Below are 18,886 nucleotides of genomic sequence, written 5' to 3' on the forward strand. Positions count from 1 at the left end.
TCGAATAGAACCGCATGATGATGCGACCGTCGATTTACCTCCCTGTCTGAAATTAAACCAATGGTTATTAAATATTAAATTGTACTATATTCAGAGTCTTGAAGAAGATTGCTTTCTCTATATTCAATATGCAATTCCTTACAATATGTTTTTTGTTACCTCGCACCATTATTGTAAATGTACGTACGTGTAAGTTCATTAAAATATAAGCTTTCCGCATTTCTATTTAAAAAAAAATGAAGAGTGTATGTACTGCAATTGAAATATGCTTTTTTTTTCTTGAGAGCAAGAGCTTTTTTTCTATTATGGATGTTTGAAATTTCATTAATTTTGTACAATTAAATTATATTATTTTGTAGCAATTTAACTAAACTTAGTGTTACAGCACAGGCTAAATCCCATGTATGGGCTACAAGTATTGCATCATAACAGTGATAAGTTACGAACATCATCATGCATTTCAATTATAAAAAAAGTATATATAATGGACTCATTCCTATTCTAAAGTAATGATTATGAAATTCTTATATAGTGTGAGGATCATGATCATTGGTAGTAATGAAATACCAAAATACTGACAAGATCTTCAGATAAGCTTATAAAGACCGAAACTCACTTTTTTAAATCATCTATGCAGGTCTTTTCTTTTATCTAACCACCACTATTAATAACATCACATATGGTTGTTATCATATGAGCCCGGTTAGCTCAGTCGGTAGAGCATCAGACTTTTAATCTGAGGGCAAAGGGTTCGAGTCCCTTACCGGGCGTAAGTTTTTTTTTGTCATTTACTAAAAGATTTCGAAATTTTTATCAAAGTTACTACACAATTCTTCTGAGGAGCTTCAAATGACCGAAACTCACATTTTTTAATCATCTACATTGTCTTCTTTTATACCACCACCACTATTAATAACATCACACATAGTTGTTATCATTGATATTATTATTGTTATTGTCAAAATGTTATCTACCAAAAAACGTTTCAAAACGTAAAAAGTGGCCAAAGTTTAAAAAATCTTTCCTGTGTGGCTTTTCACCCTTTTTTTAAAACTTGGTCCCATTTAGTAAAGTAGTAATAACATGAAGAATGAGTCCTAATTTTTACATGCAACAATGTGCTCTTATAGGTTTAAGACTGTTCGAAAGCGGTGCAATATGACGTGGGCTATGTATTATCAAAACATTTCAAGGTTTATGTTTTATTATATTGGGTGTTCATAAAGAGTAGTAGAGTATTATATATATACTTAGCAAATTGACTGTGTGTCAACCTGCTACATATTAGGCCCTACATCTGTACATAAGGCGCAGAATCGCACATGACGATGAAGAATTTAACAAAGTGAGTATTTGCTACAAAATACATTATAACGTATATACGGAAAAACTTCAATTACGCACGAACATTAATTCATTTGCTCTACAAAATAAACACTGACAACTAAGAAAACCAACAAGTAGTCTATAGATGACTTCGTATGGGTCTTTAGAAACTTTCATAAATGGGACCAAGTTTAAAAAAGGGTGAAAAGCCACACAGGAAAGATTTTTAAAACTTTGGCCACTTTTTACGTTTTGAAACGTTTTTTGGTAGATATTAATTCTTTTTTTGAGGTCAAAAAATATTTATAAGAATATAAAAGAATTGAATAATTGAATGGAGATTTGACTGAAAATATTGGTAACGGACCGCTCAGTTCTGAAGGATGCCACAAAAAAACCGGTACAAGCTACATTTAAAGTATTCCATGAAATTCTAGAAAATATAATTTTGTAACATGTCCTAAAATTTTAGCTAATTTAGGTGTTTGGAAGTATTCTCACTTTTGTGTTTTAGGAAGGATATGTAAACGACTGATAACACCAAAAATATGAAGAAATTATTTCCAAACCGTGTTAAGTCAACAATCATTATGTTGCTCATTTTCAAGAATGCTGGTTAACAATAAGCAGACCATTGTCTCATTTCGTGAACAAAGGCCCACATACCATTGTTACCTTGCGTTTCCTTTATAATCGGTTACCCAACTGAAACTATAATACCAGCTCATTGCGATACCGCACATGTAAAACAGACACATGTGCACAACCAGAGAAGATCTGATTTAATCAGTTGAGCTGTTTTCAATGAGTTTTATCTTGGTTTAACAGGTTTTAATGGGGTTTAAGTCCTGCAAAGGTCGTGGTGAATTCTACTGTAGACATGACTGCATCATGCCTTACGCTAATAGCGCTAATAGCGCATCTCACGCTAATGAGTGCTATTAGCGCTAATTAGCGCCTACCATCCGTAGAAAATGATAAATTTTAAATTTTGCAAATGATACACTAATGAGCGCTAATATCGCTATTAGCACACACTTCGCTATTTGCGTTAATAGCGCTAGTAGCACACCTTACGCTATTAGCGCTAATAGCGCATCTCGCGCTAATGAGTGCTATTAGCGCTAATAGCGCCTACCATTAGCAGAAAATGAACAATTTGACACATGAAACAATGAGTTGTAATATCGTTATTAGCATACCTGTCGCTATTAGCGCTAATAGCGCATCTTACGCTAATGCGAGCTATTAGCGCTAATAGCGCTAATAGCGCCTACCATCCGTAGAAAATGATCAATTTTAAATTTTGCAAATGATACACTAATGAGCGCTAATATCGCTAGTAGCGCACCTAAGGCTATTGGCGCTAATAGCACACCTTACGCTATTAGCGCTAATAGAGCATCACGCTAATGATTGCAAATACCGCGGAATTTGCAATTTTGCTTGTGAGCAGCGCTAACGCGCTAAATATCCATCATCGCACCTTTATCCAATTTAACTAAACTTAGTTTTACATTACAGGCTACTAATTCCATGTATGGGCTACAAGTATTGCAGCATAACAGTGATAAGTTAAGAACATCATCATGCATTTCAATTATTGTATTCCTATGGATACAACATTTGCACAACATCATTTAAAGGGTAATGAACTCATTACATTATTCTTAATGATTATGAAATTTTAACATAGTGTGATGATCACTGGTAAAATAATGAAATAACCAAATACTGACATGATAAAAAATAACCACACAATTCTTCTGAGAAGTTTATAATGACCAAAACTCACTTTTCAAAATTCATCTGCAGGTCTTTTCTTTTATCCAACCACCACTATTAATAACATCACACATAGTTGTTAGCACTGATATTATTATTGTTATTCTCAATATGTTATGTGAGCCCGGTTAGCTCAATATGTTATGTGAGCCCGGTTAGCTCAGTCGGTAGAGCATCAGACTTTTAATCTGAGGGCCAAGGGTTCGAGTCCCTTACCGGGCGCAATTATTTTGTCATTCATAAAAAAAAAGGTCTCCAGATTTCAATAAAATACGAAGAGTGTACAGCAATTGAAATTTTTTTCTTGAGTGCAAGAGCTTTTTTGTATGTGTGTTTGAAATTTCATTAACTTTATGTAATTCAATTATATTGTTGTAATGTAGCTTCTATCACTTAACCTTTAGTAGCAATTTAACTAAACTTAGTTTTACATTACAGGCTAAATTCCATGTATGGGCTACAAGTATTGCAGCATAACAGTGATAAGTTAAGAATATCATCATGCATTTCAACTATTGTATTTCTATGGATACAACATTTGCACAACATCATTTTAAGCGTAATGAACTCATTACATTATTCTTAATGATTATGAAATTCTCATTATAGTGTGATGATCACTGTAGTAATGAAATACCAAAATACTGACAGGATCAAAATAACTACACAATTCTTCAGAGAAGCTTATAATGACCGAAACTCATATTTTTCAATCATCTACAGGTTTTCTCTTTTATCCAACCACCACCACTAACATCACATATTTGTTATCAGTGATATAACTATTGTTATTCTGATTGTGTTATATGAGCCGGGTTAGCTCAGTCGGTAGAGCATCAGACTTTTAATCTGAGGGCCAAGGGTTCGAGTCCCTTACCGGGCGCAACTTTTTTGTCATTCATATAAAAAAAAGCTCTCCGAACTTTTACACAACATCATTTCCAGTAAATTCATCACACTATTCTAAAGTAATAATTATGACATTCTTATATAGTGTAATGATCATTGGTAATAATGAAATACCGAAATACCGACAAGATCAAACTACTCAAGGTTTACCGAAGCTCACTTATTTTATTAATCTACATGGTCTTCTCCTCCTTTGTACAACCACCACTAGTATTAATAAATTAACATCATACATAGCTGATTTCCCTGATATTATTATTTTTAGTGTTATAAACGAGCCCGGTTAGCTCAGTCGGTAGAGCATCAGACTTTTAAACTGCTGGCCAAGGGTTCGAGTCCCTTACCCGGCGCGACTATTTTGTCATTCATAAAAAAGCTCTCCGCATTTCAATAAAAAACGCAGAGTGCACTTACAGCAATTGAATTTTGAATTCTTTTCTTGAGTGCAAGAGCTTTTTCGTATGTGTGTTTGAAATTTAATTAATTTTGTATGATTATGTATAGCTACTATCAGTTGGCTTTAAAGTCATAATGTACGATCTTATAATATGAATTTGGTTAATTTTTTTCAAACCTGATTTTTTGGCATATTTGTAATGTTTACACATGTCACAACTTGCACCTAAATGGAATCAGCCAAATTTGTTGTGTTTGTAGGTACACAGAGCAAGTTCGACATAAAGTCATAATTCAAGAAATTATGACTCTATGTCCGCCCATAGAACTGCGTGTTTTAACACGGCCAAAATAACAAGCAGTGTTTCTTTCACGTTACCTCGTTATTTCAGCTCAAAATGGATAGAAACCATTCCCGATCATTATTACTAGTATTATTTCAGCATTTTGAGTATATAATGACAAATTTAAAATTTGAAGGAAATCATACATTAAGCCTTTAAGTAGCAATTTAACTAAACTTAGTTTTGCATTACAGGCTAAATTCCATGTATGGGCTACAAGTATTGCAGCATAACAGTGGTAAGTTAAGAACATCATCTTGCATTTCAATTGTTGTATTCCTGTGGATACAACATTTACACAATATCATTTTCTGTAAAAGAAAATCGGGTAATGAACCCATGACATTATTCTAAAGTAATGATTATGTTATTCATATATAGTGTGATGATCACTTGTAAAATAATGAAATACTAAAACACTGACAGGATCAACATAACTACACAATTCTTCAGAGAAGCTTATAATTACCGAAACTCACTTTATAAATAATATACAGGTCATCTCTTTCATCCAACCACCACTATTAATAAAATCACATGTAGTTGTTATCACTGATATAATCATTGTTTTTCTCATCGTGTTATATGAGCCCGGTTAGCATCAGACTTTTAATCTGAGGGCCAAGGGTTCGAGTCCCTTACCGGGCGCAACTTTTTTGTCATTCATAAAAAAAAGCTCTCCAGATTTCAATAAAAACCACAGAGTGCACTTACAGCAATTGAATTTTGAATTCTTTTCTTGAGTGCAAGAGCTTTTTCGTATGTGTGTTTGAAATTTCATTATTTGTTTGAACTTTATATAATTCAGTTCAATTATTGTTATGTATAGCTTCTATCAGTTAGCTTTTAGTAGCAATGTAACTAAACTTAGTTTTACATTACAGGCTAAATTCCATGTATGATTTCAATAAAAAACGAAGAGTGCACAGCAATTGAATTTTTTCTTGAGTGCAAGAGCTTTTTTGTATGTGTGTTTGAAAGTTCATTATTTGTTTGATCTTTATATAATTCAATTATATTATTGTTATGTATAGCTTCTATCAGTTAGCTTTTAGTAGCAATTTAACTAAACTTAGTTTTACATTACAGGCTAGATTCCATGTATGGGCTACAGGTACTGCAGCATAACAGTGATAAGTTAAGAACATCATCATGCATGTCAAATATTGTATTCCTATGGATACAACATTTGCACAACATCATTTTAAGGGTAATAAACTCATTACATTATTCTTAAATAATGATTATGAAATTTTAACATAGTGATGTGATGATCACTGTAGTACTGAAATACCAAAATACTGACAAGATCAAAATAACTACACCATTCTTCAGAGAAGCTTTATAATGACCGAAATTCACTTTTTTAATCATCTACAGGTCTTTATCCAACCACCATTATTAATAACATCACATATTTGTTATCACTAATATTATTATTGTTATTCCAATAGTGTTATGTGAGCCCGGTTAGCTCAGTCGGTAGAGCATCAGACTTTTAATCTGAGGGCCAAGGGTTCGAGTCCCTTACCGGGCGTAAGGTTTTTGTCATTTATTAAAAGCTTTCGACATTTTTATCAAAGTTACTACAAAATTATTCTGAAAAGCGTATCTACCAAAAAACGTTTCAAAACGTAAAAAGTGGCCAACGTTTAAAAAATCTTTCCTGTGTGGCTTTTCACCCTTTTTTAAACTTGGTCCCATTTAGTAAAATAGTAATAAGATGAAGAATGAGTCCTAATTTTTACATGCAACAATGTGCTCTTATAGGTTTAAGACTGTTCGAAAGCGGTACAATATGACGTAGGCTATGTATTATCAAAAACATTTCAAGGTTTGTGTTTTAGTATATTGCGTGTTCATAAAGAGTAGTAGAGTATTATATTATACTTAGCAAATTGACTGTGTGTCAACCTGCTACATATAGGCCCTACATCTGTACATAAGGCGCAGAATCGCACATGACGATGAAGAATTTAACAAAGTGAGTATTTGCTACTTTTTCTTAAATCAAATTACATTATAACGTCTATACGGAAAAACTTCAATTACGCACGAACATTAATTCAGTTGCTTTACAAAATAAACACTGACAACTAAGAAAACCAAGAAGTAGCCTATAGATGACTTCGTATGGGTCTTTAGAAATGGGACCAAGTTTAAAAAAGGGTGAAAAGCCACACAGGAAAGATTTTTTAAACTTTGGCCACTTTTTACGTTTTGAAACGTTTTTTGGTAGATATTAATTCTTTTTTTGAGGCAAAAAAATATTGCGCGGTAAGTGGTTCTTTGTAGCCATGCGAGGCGAACTAGTTGGATATCCATATTTCGCGGTTAATGGTTCTTTGTAGCCCTGCGAGGCAAACTAGTTGGATATCCATAGTTCGCGGTTAGCGGTTCTTTGTAGTCCTGCGGGGCAAACTAGTTGGATATCCATATTTCGCGGTTTGTGGTTCTTTGAAGCCCTGCAGGGCATACTAGTTTGATATCTTGATTTCGCGGTTGGTGGTTTTCACGACCCGTAACCACCCCAATCAGCTGCATACCGCATCCAGCTATCTTAATTATCAAAATACTAGTTTTTTAATGCTATGGGGTAAAAGAATTATTTAAAAAATTAATAGCTGAACCCAATAGTTCAGCCAGGGACTGGAAACGACATATTGATGACTTTCAATAAACCCAAGCGGAACGAGAGTTGCTAAGTAACCGCTATACGAACCATAAACACACATGCATTATCAGACAACGAGTGTTCAATTTCCTCACAGCATCCCACGTTATACACACGTCAGTCGAATTTGGCGGTATTGGTTTGTTAGCTCTCCAAGTTATAACATCGTTCACTTTGTGTTGAACATTGTATGTGGGCCTCGCTGTAATAACATAAAGATCAGTCTGATCAGTGTGATATCATTTCAAGAGGTCACTTCCCGATTAAGCTAAACAGCCTATGTGGAGGAATTTTATGCATGAGCAACCACATAAATGATGAAGTAATGAATACCTTCTATCTATCCTCCTTGATGAATACCCTCTATTGTTATCGGATTAACTTTAACGACCTTCGATTACATTGAGGTTGCGACGAGGGCGCGATATTTCATTTCTTAAATATACTTATGTTACCCTTCAAAATGCCTTAAAATCATCAAGATATTCCAATACTGTCTAAAGTTGTGTAAAATTGTGTACAATTTGTATGATTTATCGCACATAATTTCTGCGTAGCGTGGAGAATCATTTACATAGGATTTTGGAGAAAAAATGTGATAATTGTAGGGAAATATAGAATGGTGGAAGAAACAAATGAAACATTTTCCTGGAATGTGTAGACCATACTCTTTCTGTTCCTATTGATTTCTATACTGAAATAATTCTTAAAATGAAGTTGTTGGATGATTTTAGTTGGCATTTCTAGAGTGTAAACATGTAGGCAGATAGTAGATATTGTTGAGAGGGCACCCTGTTCACGAGATTTCTTTTCCAACGCCATAATAGCACGAATTTTGATGGTTTGCGAGTGAAGAGTGTCCGCACTATCGATTGACTACGTAACTATTCAATAGGTTTTGTAATTGAGCTAGTGTTAGTGGGTAAGATGTACTTCTCTTTTGCATTGTTAAGACAAGCCACGCGGTGTCTTATAACTCTGCTAGGTCTTTGAATCAACGTACTATGCGTGTTTAGCTGTGTTCACACATGCACTTATTACCGGTAATATTTTATCTAGGCTTATGTCCGATCGAATGAAATATTTCCGCTAATCCCTTTAGGCTGAGTTCACATAGAAGTATACGGTATACGGTATTCGCTATACGAAATACGCTCATTCGATCAGGCTGAGTTCATATAGGAGTATACTATGTGAACTCAGCCTGATCGAATGAGCGTATTTCGTATAGCGAATAGCGAGTATGTCAGTTTACCCATTTTCTTCGTCTTATCAAATGCTTGTAACTTTACTTCTTGAGGTCACATTGCATTCAATGAGGTGTCATAATGTGCAGAATTAGATAGTGCATCTATTAAAAAAATGAATTTGCCCACATCTGGTTTAGGTTTTTAAAATTTGGACGGTATACGCTGCACTAAAATCGAACACGCGCGATTCCCACTATACTATACTATACGCAGGTATACGGCCTTTTCGAATAGCTCTTATGTGACCCGGTACTATGAAATTACCTTGCTCGATTTAATCTATACGCGTGCACCTGCAAAACGTGCATCGTATACCCGAATAGTATACTTCTATGCGATCGTAGCCTTATGTGACCCGGTACTATGAAATTGCCTTGCTCGATTGAACTATATACGCGTGCACCTGTAAAACGTGCACCGTATACCCGAATAGTATACTTCTATGTGAACGCAGCCTTAGCGCGTCCACATTTGTCGGCAATAGCGCTATACCCTGTCGAAGTTACGTAATAATCGGATCAACTACCATAGCAATAGGTGAATCATGATGATTACTTGCACCTGTAAGATTAGTATCTTTGAAAAGACCAGTATTATACATGTATTCAATCTATATGTTCAAAATTGTTTTCACCTATTGCTATGGTAATTAATCCGATAAATTGCGTAACTTCGCCAGCGTATGTCCGACGTGTTATGTCCGATAAGCCTATTACCGGTCATAAATCCCTCCTTTCTACATGAGCATCATCAGAAAATTTAACCCGATTTTAAAATTTTTCACTGAAAATTCACTTTCAATAAACGCCCCTCTTTAGAAAAAATTACAGACAATGCGGTAGGTATGTCATGTAAGAAAATGCAAATTCAAAAGTTCCAAAATTCAGACCAATTTTGTATTTATGTAGGTTCTATTATTATTATTATTATTATTATTATAATTATTATTATTGTTATTGTTATTGTTATTGTTATTGTTATTGTTATTATTATTATTATTTTTTAGTTTGACAAAGTAGTTCCGTTTTACAGTAGACTTAGCTCTATATCGAGTTTTATACATGTAGGCCCTACATGGTGGACATCTTTGAAAAAATGACAAAAATAAAAAAATAACAATGACTCCCATCATCATGCTATTTTTTTTTGGGGGTCCCAAATTTACAAAAGTCGGCTTCAATAAAATTGCGACCTCCCTATTTCGTCAGCAAAGATTTTATGACCCCCCCACCGTTTGCAAAGCCCCTGATGTACTTGCCTTTACGACTCTGGCAGTGTGAGGTGAAGCCCTATCTTGAAAGAACTTAACCTGGGATGGGTCCATTCTGTAACTGCCCATATCAAATTTTGAAGCATTGCAAGTTATAGCATGTTTGCATGGGATGAGCCTTGCTCTTAGAAACTGTCTCCTCTGCACTTCTCCATAGCTTCGTGTCGACCAGTGCTTCTTAACTATGAATGCACACTGAAGTGTGGAATACTGTGGAGTCATTCCAATAACTTTTACCAAGTCTAAACTAACCCATACTGTCTACAGTCTATAGCCATTCTGCCACACCATCTACTTAGTAATCTCAATAATACAATTTAAATTACCGCCCTGGATGGTGTTTATACACAAACTTCTTTCACCCCACCTAGATTATTCAAGTCAATAATATTACTCTCAAGCAATAAATATTGATTATAACATTTATTTATATATATTATGAATGAAGAAATAGACAAGGAAAATATTAAATATTTCCATGATTTTTAACATATCATCCTCACAAGGTAAAATAGTAAAATAGAGCTTTGAAAATGGTGCGCTACTGATCCAGCGTGTAAAAACACCTACTTTCCTTTAGAATCATGTAACTTCTGAATAGAATGTGCTATCGTTATGATCTAAAATTCTTAGAGAAGATAAAACTACTATAATTACAAATATTTAAACATTTAACACCAAACTGGCTCAAAAAATAGTTTAAAAAATCGGCAAAAATGAGAAGTCTTCGGTACCAATCATTTTGATACACCCTGTACATCCGTATGTTTATATAAATTCACTAATGAGAACAATTTCTGTATTCATTTAACATGTACACAGGTGGAACCCTGTTTTTTAATTTTCTTCTCTTTTTATTTGACAATTTCAATTGCCGCTGCATGGGCAATTTAATGCTCAGTAACATTGAAAGAATGCGGAATTAAGAATAGGCGATTCTGGTACATGCAGCGTCTGACTCTACCTCAGACATAGCCTAAGTCTCAAGGGCTCCAAAAATGGCTTTCCATACACAAATGAACACACAATGGAGGAGTCAAACTTCCATGCAAATTAGCCTGTGCCCACTCAAGAATATCTACTCTCTGCATACTAGTTGCAATGCATGCGTCCCATCATTTTCTATTCATTATGTTCATTCATGTGGTAGCGAATTGAAGAAAATTGAATAGGCGTGTAAGGCCGCTGCATACTTTTTATTAGATGTAGAATATTCGATGTAACATGTCATTTAACCTATTTCCATTCTATATCCAATCAAGTTTAACTTCAAACGAATGTTCGACTATATTTCTTTCGATATCAATTATAATCGATTTTCCGTCAACGAACATTCGTTAGTAGTAAAAAACGAATTGAAATAGATTGAATATATCGACAAATGAAGAGCTTATTTCCAAACCGTGTTAAGTCCACAAGATTCACTTTGAAGAAAATCAGGAATTTTCTTTATGGCAATGAAAATTCTATCAAATTACAGTGAAGTGAAGGTGACATATATAGGACCATAAAAATATGTTAAGTTAAAATCTAGAGACTTTTGATTTTTTTTAATGAATTAATTTGTTTTAAAAATAGCATGGACTTAACACGTTTTGACACAAAATGCAATTTCTGGCATGGACTTAACACATTTTGACACAAAACATAGCATCTGTAACACAGAACTAATCATATTTTTCTCAAATTAGTCTTAAAAGATAACAATTTAATAAAAAACATAAAAAATGTGATTCTCTGTACTATAAAACACAATTTTGCCACAAAACACCTTGCATCTCAAACCCCCTCCTCCTGACTATTTTTTACCAAAATTTGATGTTTAAATCAGTTCAAAATTCAAAACTGAGCACTTACATTTCTCAGAATTGAATAAACATCATTTCACTGACAATAAGTGATGACCTGAAATATCCACTTGTTTTATCACATTATCATAATTTCCCCCTCCCCCTTGCTGCACCCTAAGTTTTTTATACCTTTAACTTTAAATAATACCTTGAATTTATTAGCACATTTTGATAATCATACAAAATGATAATATCAAAAATTAACTCTACCACCATCCTCTAACATTAATTCTACCATCACAACCTCTCCCTCTCCCCCTTCCCACCCTGTTCATGTCTTTTTGGAGGTATCTATCAAATATTTAAGAAATCTCATACAAACTAGGCCTACTAATATTAAAAAAAAAAAAAAAAAAAAACAACAACAACTTTTTATGCAGGCCAAATTCAGGTACAATGTATACTAGTCTCAGGACCAAACCGGGGACCAAACAAGAACGAAGATGCAAGGCAATGTTATCAATTATGCAGAACTTGGGCGATTAACTAATGGAAGCCCTATGCCGTGCTACTTGCCTACAAGCTGCCCACAAGGGCATTGTTTGTGGACTTAACACAGTTTGATACCAAACTGGATTGGACTTAACACGTTTTGGAAAAAAAATCGATACTTTGTGGGTCAATATTTCGGGACTTGACTAATTTTGGAAAAAAAAAACACACACATTGCTGGATAGCCCTAGTTACTCACAACCCATTTTCATCAAAATCTCAATTTTGAAGGTGGGTGGACTTAACACGGTTTGGAAATAAGCTCTTCAAATACTTGTGACGAATATTCTACGTTGAATATTTGGCGTGTGTATGGGCCTTAACCAAAATAGGTCGTGGCTCAATGAACCATGATATCCTTGATGAACACCATAGATGAACTCCTGGATGGGGCAGCATTAATTAGCATGAGGCCGAATTGATATGTAAATAGCGTATTGTTATTTAAATTTGTGCCCAGACGTATTGAGGGCGACAGTCATGTTATCCAGACGGAGAATGGCTGCATATGCCGGGCATGTCAATTTGCTGAGTGGAGGCTGATAATCACCTTTCTGTATAGGTAATAAGCTAGTATATTTCGTGTACCAGTTGGTTATAACAAAAAATTAGTATCATATTAAATATAATTAAATGTATAAACTTTTAAATTTACATGAATTTGAAGAGCAGAGCTTCGAAATCTAGCTAAGTCAGGTGATGTGAAATTCTGCTGCGTGACCTCCTCTGGGTGGTAGAATTATATTCATAAAACATTGAATTTAACAGATATCATGGGCAGCCAACCACGATTTATCAGCATTTAAAATATATGTTAATTAACAAAGATAAATAATAAAAAGCGTACAAATGGCAATTAACTAGTAAACAAGCCTGAAATCTTAAAATGTTGCCACGTGATTTCCCGAACACATGATATGTTAACATGTGACCACTATTCAGATTTACCGTAAATATTTGGAGTATTGATGCACGGCTTGCATATACACTGTGCATTTCTTTACCTCCGTATAAAATCAATAATTCATGCTGGGAGCCAAGTAACATTCTGTCTGCTTAGTGCAGAGTGGTATTTTATTTTACTTGAGAGCATAATAGAAATACATAAGACGAATAAGCCGCCATGATGGAAGGTCAGGTCGGGTATCAAAGGTTATTATAACTTAAATACTACTTGTATTTCACACCTTGCCTCTGTCACATATTTCATTCATATTGTTGACAGCAAGTCCTAATTTTGACTTTGCTATTGCAACATGTCATTTCATATTAAATTAGTAGACTTTCTTTGAAAAACCATATCACTGGTGCCCGATGGGAATACCCGTCCGCCATTTCATTAAACTGGATCGTTTTCGCCTGGTTTGTGCCCAGATGTATTGGGGCGCGCTATACTCTCATTGAACAGGCAAAGTTCGCAAAACTAACAGCGTTGTTATTTGCCAATATCAATTAACATGATCCAAGGGGTCGAATATGAATTATTCATAACGGATCGATAACTGGCCTCACTTTCTAGCTAGTAAACCAGCGGAATTTTCATAGGTTTTGCGTTGCTAATAGAACAACCGTGAATTTAGTGTCACCCCCTTGATGAACACATTGAAATGTCCGTCTCATCTCATGCTCAATGCAAATCTTGGTTTTAGGCAGTTTTAATACCGATTTCATGATGCATATAAATCCTGTCGGGCTATACAACCTGGGTATAAAACACGAAGGTGATGTTGTTTTATAGATGGCTGTGCCGAGATGCCGGTAAGTTTTGCAGCTTTTACTTTACATAATGTGTGTGATTATCAATCCAGTCATGACCTTTGTCCACAAATTTTTGTCGAGAACTAAGTCCTGGGACTGAGCTAGTGCCGTACTATTACCAGGCGGCTGACACTGAAAAATTTGCATGGAAAAATGACCCGTCTCCTCCGCAGCCAATTTGGTTCCGCTCCATCGAAATCAAGCTGGTCACGGAGGAGACTACCCTCCTTTGTGTTTGTTCATTTGTGTATGGAGAGCCCTTTTTGGAGTCCGGAATGACTTAGGCTACGCTCTCAGCTAGAGTCCGACGCTGCATTGCGCTAGAAATACCTTTTCTGTGAAATCGCTATAGAGCCAACCGGGAGCACGTATTCGTTTTGAAAATATAGCATTAAAATTAGTATCACCCTTGTGGCCCCCGTGCAGTGGAAAACCTTAATTCTTTCATTAAAAGGAAATTAAAATTAAAAAAAACACGGATCTACTTGTGCACCAATAAAATTGGCACAGCAATTTGTCTCAAATATGAATGAATTTTAAGAAACATACGGGGTATGATGAACATTGACCTGACGCCATGATAGTAGGATCTATTAGTCGTTTTATATACAATGTATATACCGTATTGTCATAATACCAATATTTGTCATTATATATAATGAGTAATATCTAGCAACGTAAATGTGCAGTTCATATGCACAAACGAATACTGATCTTTATGATATTCAGGTTTTTGTACATCACATATAATATGTCCCATAGGAGGTCATACGTGTTGACCTTCATCTATTGTATTTGTTCATCTGTGTATGGAGAGGATTAGCGCCATTAAACGCCATTAAAACGCCATCAGTATTAGGGCGTAGTTCAGTGAACTCACCGGATTGCTATTCCAAGTACTTTGATAATACAGATAATATGTATTAATGGGTCGAGGCGATTGCATTGAAAAACCTAATAAATTATTCATAACAGTTACGTAATCAATCGATAGTGCGGACACTTTTCATTTGCAAACCACCAAAATTCGTGATCTTTTAGCGTTGGAAAAGAAACCACGTGAATAGAGTGCCCTCTCAAGAATATCAACTCTCTGCTATTACGCTGACTTTCGTATTCGGCGAGGAGGACGATTTCGACCTCCTGGTTTGTTTACAAACAGAGAGGTAGACAAAAGACTGTTCCGCTTGTCCAAACACTCAAGTATCAGAAGGATGGTCCACAATAGCGTGATCCACGTAACCTGAATAGGGATTAAAAAGCTGTCACGTAGAACCATGTGCTTCTATTGTCCAATTTGCCATCAAGATTTCATATGGAAACAGTTCAGACCCAGTACACGATCATGTCAGAAATTAATATTTTGTTCTGGGTCTGATTATTCGGACTAGGACTGAGCCTAGCTTCGAATTTACACACGCTAGTTTATATACGCAATATGCGTTAAGGGGGTACTACAGCAAGAAGATGTAAGATAGTAAATGTAAACCTGTATTTTAGCTAGAGTATCTCGAGCTAGTACTACACCTCTGGCCAATTTTGTGCCTCAGTTTTTTGCACTTTTCTCTATAATAATAGCACATTGGTCATGGTGACAAGTAAGATTATGTATATTATTGGGACAAGGACTAGTTATACTGCACTGAAAATTCAGCAACTCAAGGCAAGTAGTAATCAAACATTGGTTTTCCCTCATTTTTGACTGAAACTCCACAACTGTTGTCTGTGCTGAAATAAAATTTCCAGTGCAGTAATTGTAGTCTTTGCCCCTATAATATACACTACGCAAAAAAAGTTTCTTTATGGTTAGAAATTTACCCACTATTAAAGTCATAATGTACGATCTTAGAATTCAGTATTGACATCAATTGAGTGAACGCAAAGATGTAACATCTGGTGGCTAAATCACATCCGATGGATAAATCACTGCGTCTTTTGTCTATGGAAAAAAGTGAGTAAATTTGAGGCTTGGGCCTAGTTCAAATGCAAACTATGCTTCAATGAATTCCCATCACATGAAGGTAGTTGCTTTAGCCCTCTAATCACACGGTTGTATTAGCCCTTGAACGAATATATCAGAATCAAAGGATACCATTATTATTGTCTCAATTAACACACAAACCATATGCAAACACCATGAAAGCTGGCCACTGCTATGGTTGTTATATAGTTGATCTTTTTTATTCTTTGATGTAATTCTCCAAATTGACTCCTGGAAACAAATTAAATAATTCTTATCAACAACTGTGGAGGTCCAAACTATTCCCTTCATAATAAAATGAAGTCAAAAGTGAAAAAAAAAAAATTCCCCTAATTTTGCGCCATATGAGTGCTTTTTTAGTGGATTTGTGCGTGGTATAAAATTAATGTACACTATTATTATTAATGTTAATAATAATGCCCCAATATGCTAACTAGCTCCTCCTTCCTAACACTAGACCATTCCATATTTCAAGAAACTGCCTATATAAAAACCTATATTCAAAGTTACATCTAGTCATATTTAAGCTTACCTATACTTACACCATCCATATTGTGGCATATTATTGCACACAAAGATAACTACATGGATCCCATACATGTATGATGTTGTCCACATAATATGCATTGTCATGTAACATCCCAAATGTAAAGAGTGAAAAATAAAGCCTATAATAAAGCTGGAAACATGAAAGGATTAAGATTCAATCATCTCTGCATTCACACCAGTTCAAAATGGCAGTTAGAAATATATTCCCATCATGCACCTGTTTGACCCTTGGGTCAACCACTAAGGAATGCTAGTCAAGGCTAGTAGCAGAATGCCTAATTGAATGGAATGCCTATTACTTAGAAATTTTTTAACCGAATGCCTAATACTTAGAAATTTTTCAGTGGAATGCCTATTACTTAAGGATTTTTTTAACCGAATGCCTATGACTTATCCGAATGCCACTGAGTGCCTATAGCAAACCACCTAATCCTAGAACCATGAGGGCTTAATGAGTAAATAGGCATTCGGTAGCATTCTAGTGAGGCATTCAGAATGCCTGTGAACCAGCTCTATAGGCATTCATTAGCTGTTGAGTGCTAGTGACCACCTAGTACCGCTATCCTTGGCACTCGAGGGCTTGGCGAATACCTACAGAATGCCAAATAGGCATTCATGTTTGGTAAGGGTATATACCTTGGAAGAACGTCTTGCTTGTACATCCCATCAGCTGCGTGTAGTTCCATCAATAATGATATAAATAATACGATTGGCAAGATTATACATTATTGTAGGCGCTGTACGTCAACTTGACGCATAAACTGTGTATATATCGCTATTCAGGCCTTGCCGTTTGAGGCGAGCGATCGCTCTCGCTCGCCACCGCTCGCCCAAACTCGATTTCTAGTGAGCGATTTTCCACTCGCCATAGACACTAAATATCACTCGCTGCAAATCTCTCAAAATCAGCAGTTGAATCAGCCATTTCAGCATTAAATCGAGTCTGCCCTCTCAAAGCGGAAAAAGTCACAAATTTTAGCCCGCTTCGCGCGCATTTCAACATAAATACATAAATACCGTATTAAGACCGAAGCTCTATTTTATTATTATACCCAAGTGGTATTTGTGAAAATTCGACCACTCGCCTAGCTTCGTGCTAGCGAGTGATTAACCACTCGCCTTTAAAATCTAAACGGCAAGGCCTGCTATTTGTCTTTAATACGTCTTGTTTGAATCCCATTAGCTGTGTGAAGCTCCCGATAGGCGCTTTCTCTGTTTTACCTCATTTGCGCTCTCTCCGTTTTACCTCATTTGTTTGGCTCGAAATTAAAAGGGGTCAATGTGATCAGTAGCTATTCAATGAAAACTGACATTTAGATATATAGGAATCTATTTTTGATGCAAATCACACATTGCTTTAAGGGGATACTACACCCCTGCCCAATTTTGTGCCTATTTTTGCATTTTTCTCAAAAATTATAGCACATTGGGGACAAGTAAGATATGTATATTATAGGGGCAAGGACTACAACTACTGCAATGGAAATTTTATTTCAGCACAGACAACAGTTGTGGAGTTACAGTCAAAAATGAGGGAAAACCAATATTTGATCAATAAATCAATAACTACTTGCTTTGACTTGCTTAATTTTCAGTACAGTAGGTGTAGTCCTTGCCCCCATATACATTTTTTTTTCAATCACTCTTTTAGAAGCAACCTTAAATTTGGACAGTACTAAGGACATTTTATAATTGTTATTCACTCATTTTATCTATTAAAGTCATAATGTACGATCTTATATTTTATGAATTTGGTTAATTTTTTTCAAACCTGATCTTTTGGCATATTTGTAATGTTTACACATGTCACAACTTGCACCTAAATGGAATCAGCCAAATTTGTTGTGTTTGTAGGTAAACAGAGCAAAAGTTCGACATAAAGTCATAATTCAAGAAATTATGACTTTATGTCCTCCCATAGAACTGCGTGTTAAACAGCCAAAATAACAAGCAGTGTTTCTTTCACTTTACCTTGTTATTTCAGCTCAAAATGGACAGAAACCATTCCCGATAATTATTACTAGTATTATTTCAGCATTTTGAGTATATAATGACAAATTTTAAATTTGAAGGAAATTGTACATTAAGCCTTTAAATGCAATATTTGATAAAAAAACACAAAGTAGTTACATTCAAATTCAGTCCAAAAACACACAATTTTTTCCCTTAAGGTTGGTCTCATAACTGCTAAATTGTTGGTCTGAAGTATATAAAAGTATACATATTTAGAATGGCCAAGACTTGATAAGTTTATCCGTGAGGTCAAATTTGGGCCAAAATGCCATTTTTGGCCCAAAATCCC

At 35.2% G+C, this 18,886-nt stretch overlaps 4 non-coding genes across 4 annotated transcripts; all 4 read left to right on the forward strand.

Moving 5' to 3' along the window:
* The first annotated feature begins 697 nt into the window (after positions 1-697).
* Trnak-uuu (transfer RNA lysine (anticodon UUU)) lies at positions 698-770 on the forward strand. The gene has a single exon. It is a non-coding gene; the product is annotated as a tRNA-Lys (tRNA).
* A 2,490-nt stretch (positions 771-3,260) lies between these two features.
* Positions 3,261-3,333, forward strand: Trnak-uuu (transfer RNA lysine (anticodon UUU)). Its single transcript has one exon. It is a non-coding gene; the product is annotated as a tRNA-Lys (tRNA).
* A 588-nt stretch (positions 3,334-3,921) lies between these two features.
* Positions 3,922-3,994, forward strand: Trnak-uuu (transfer RNA lysine (anticodon UUU)). The gene has a single exon. It is a non-coding gene; the product is annotated as a tRNA-Lys (tRNA).
* A 2,230-nt stretch (positions 3,995-6,224) lies between these two features.
* Trnak-uuu (transfer RNA lysine (anticodon UUU)) lies at positions 6,225-6,297 on the forward strand. Its single transcript has one exon. It is a non-coding gene; the product is annotated as a tRNA-Lys (tRNA).
* The last annotated feature ends 12,589 nt before the right edge of the window (positions 6,298-18,886 follow it).

This window comes from Amphiura filiformis, unplaced genomic scaffold, assembly GCF_039555335.1.
Source record: "Amphiura filiformis unplaced genomic scaffold, Afil_fr2py scaffold_21, whole genome shotgun sequence".
Classification (NCBI taxonomy): domain Eukaryota; kingdom Metazoa; phylum Echinodermata; class Ophiuroidea; order Amphilepidida; family Amphiuridae; genus Amphiura; species Amphiura filiformis.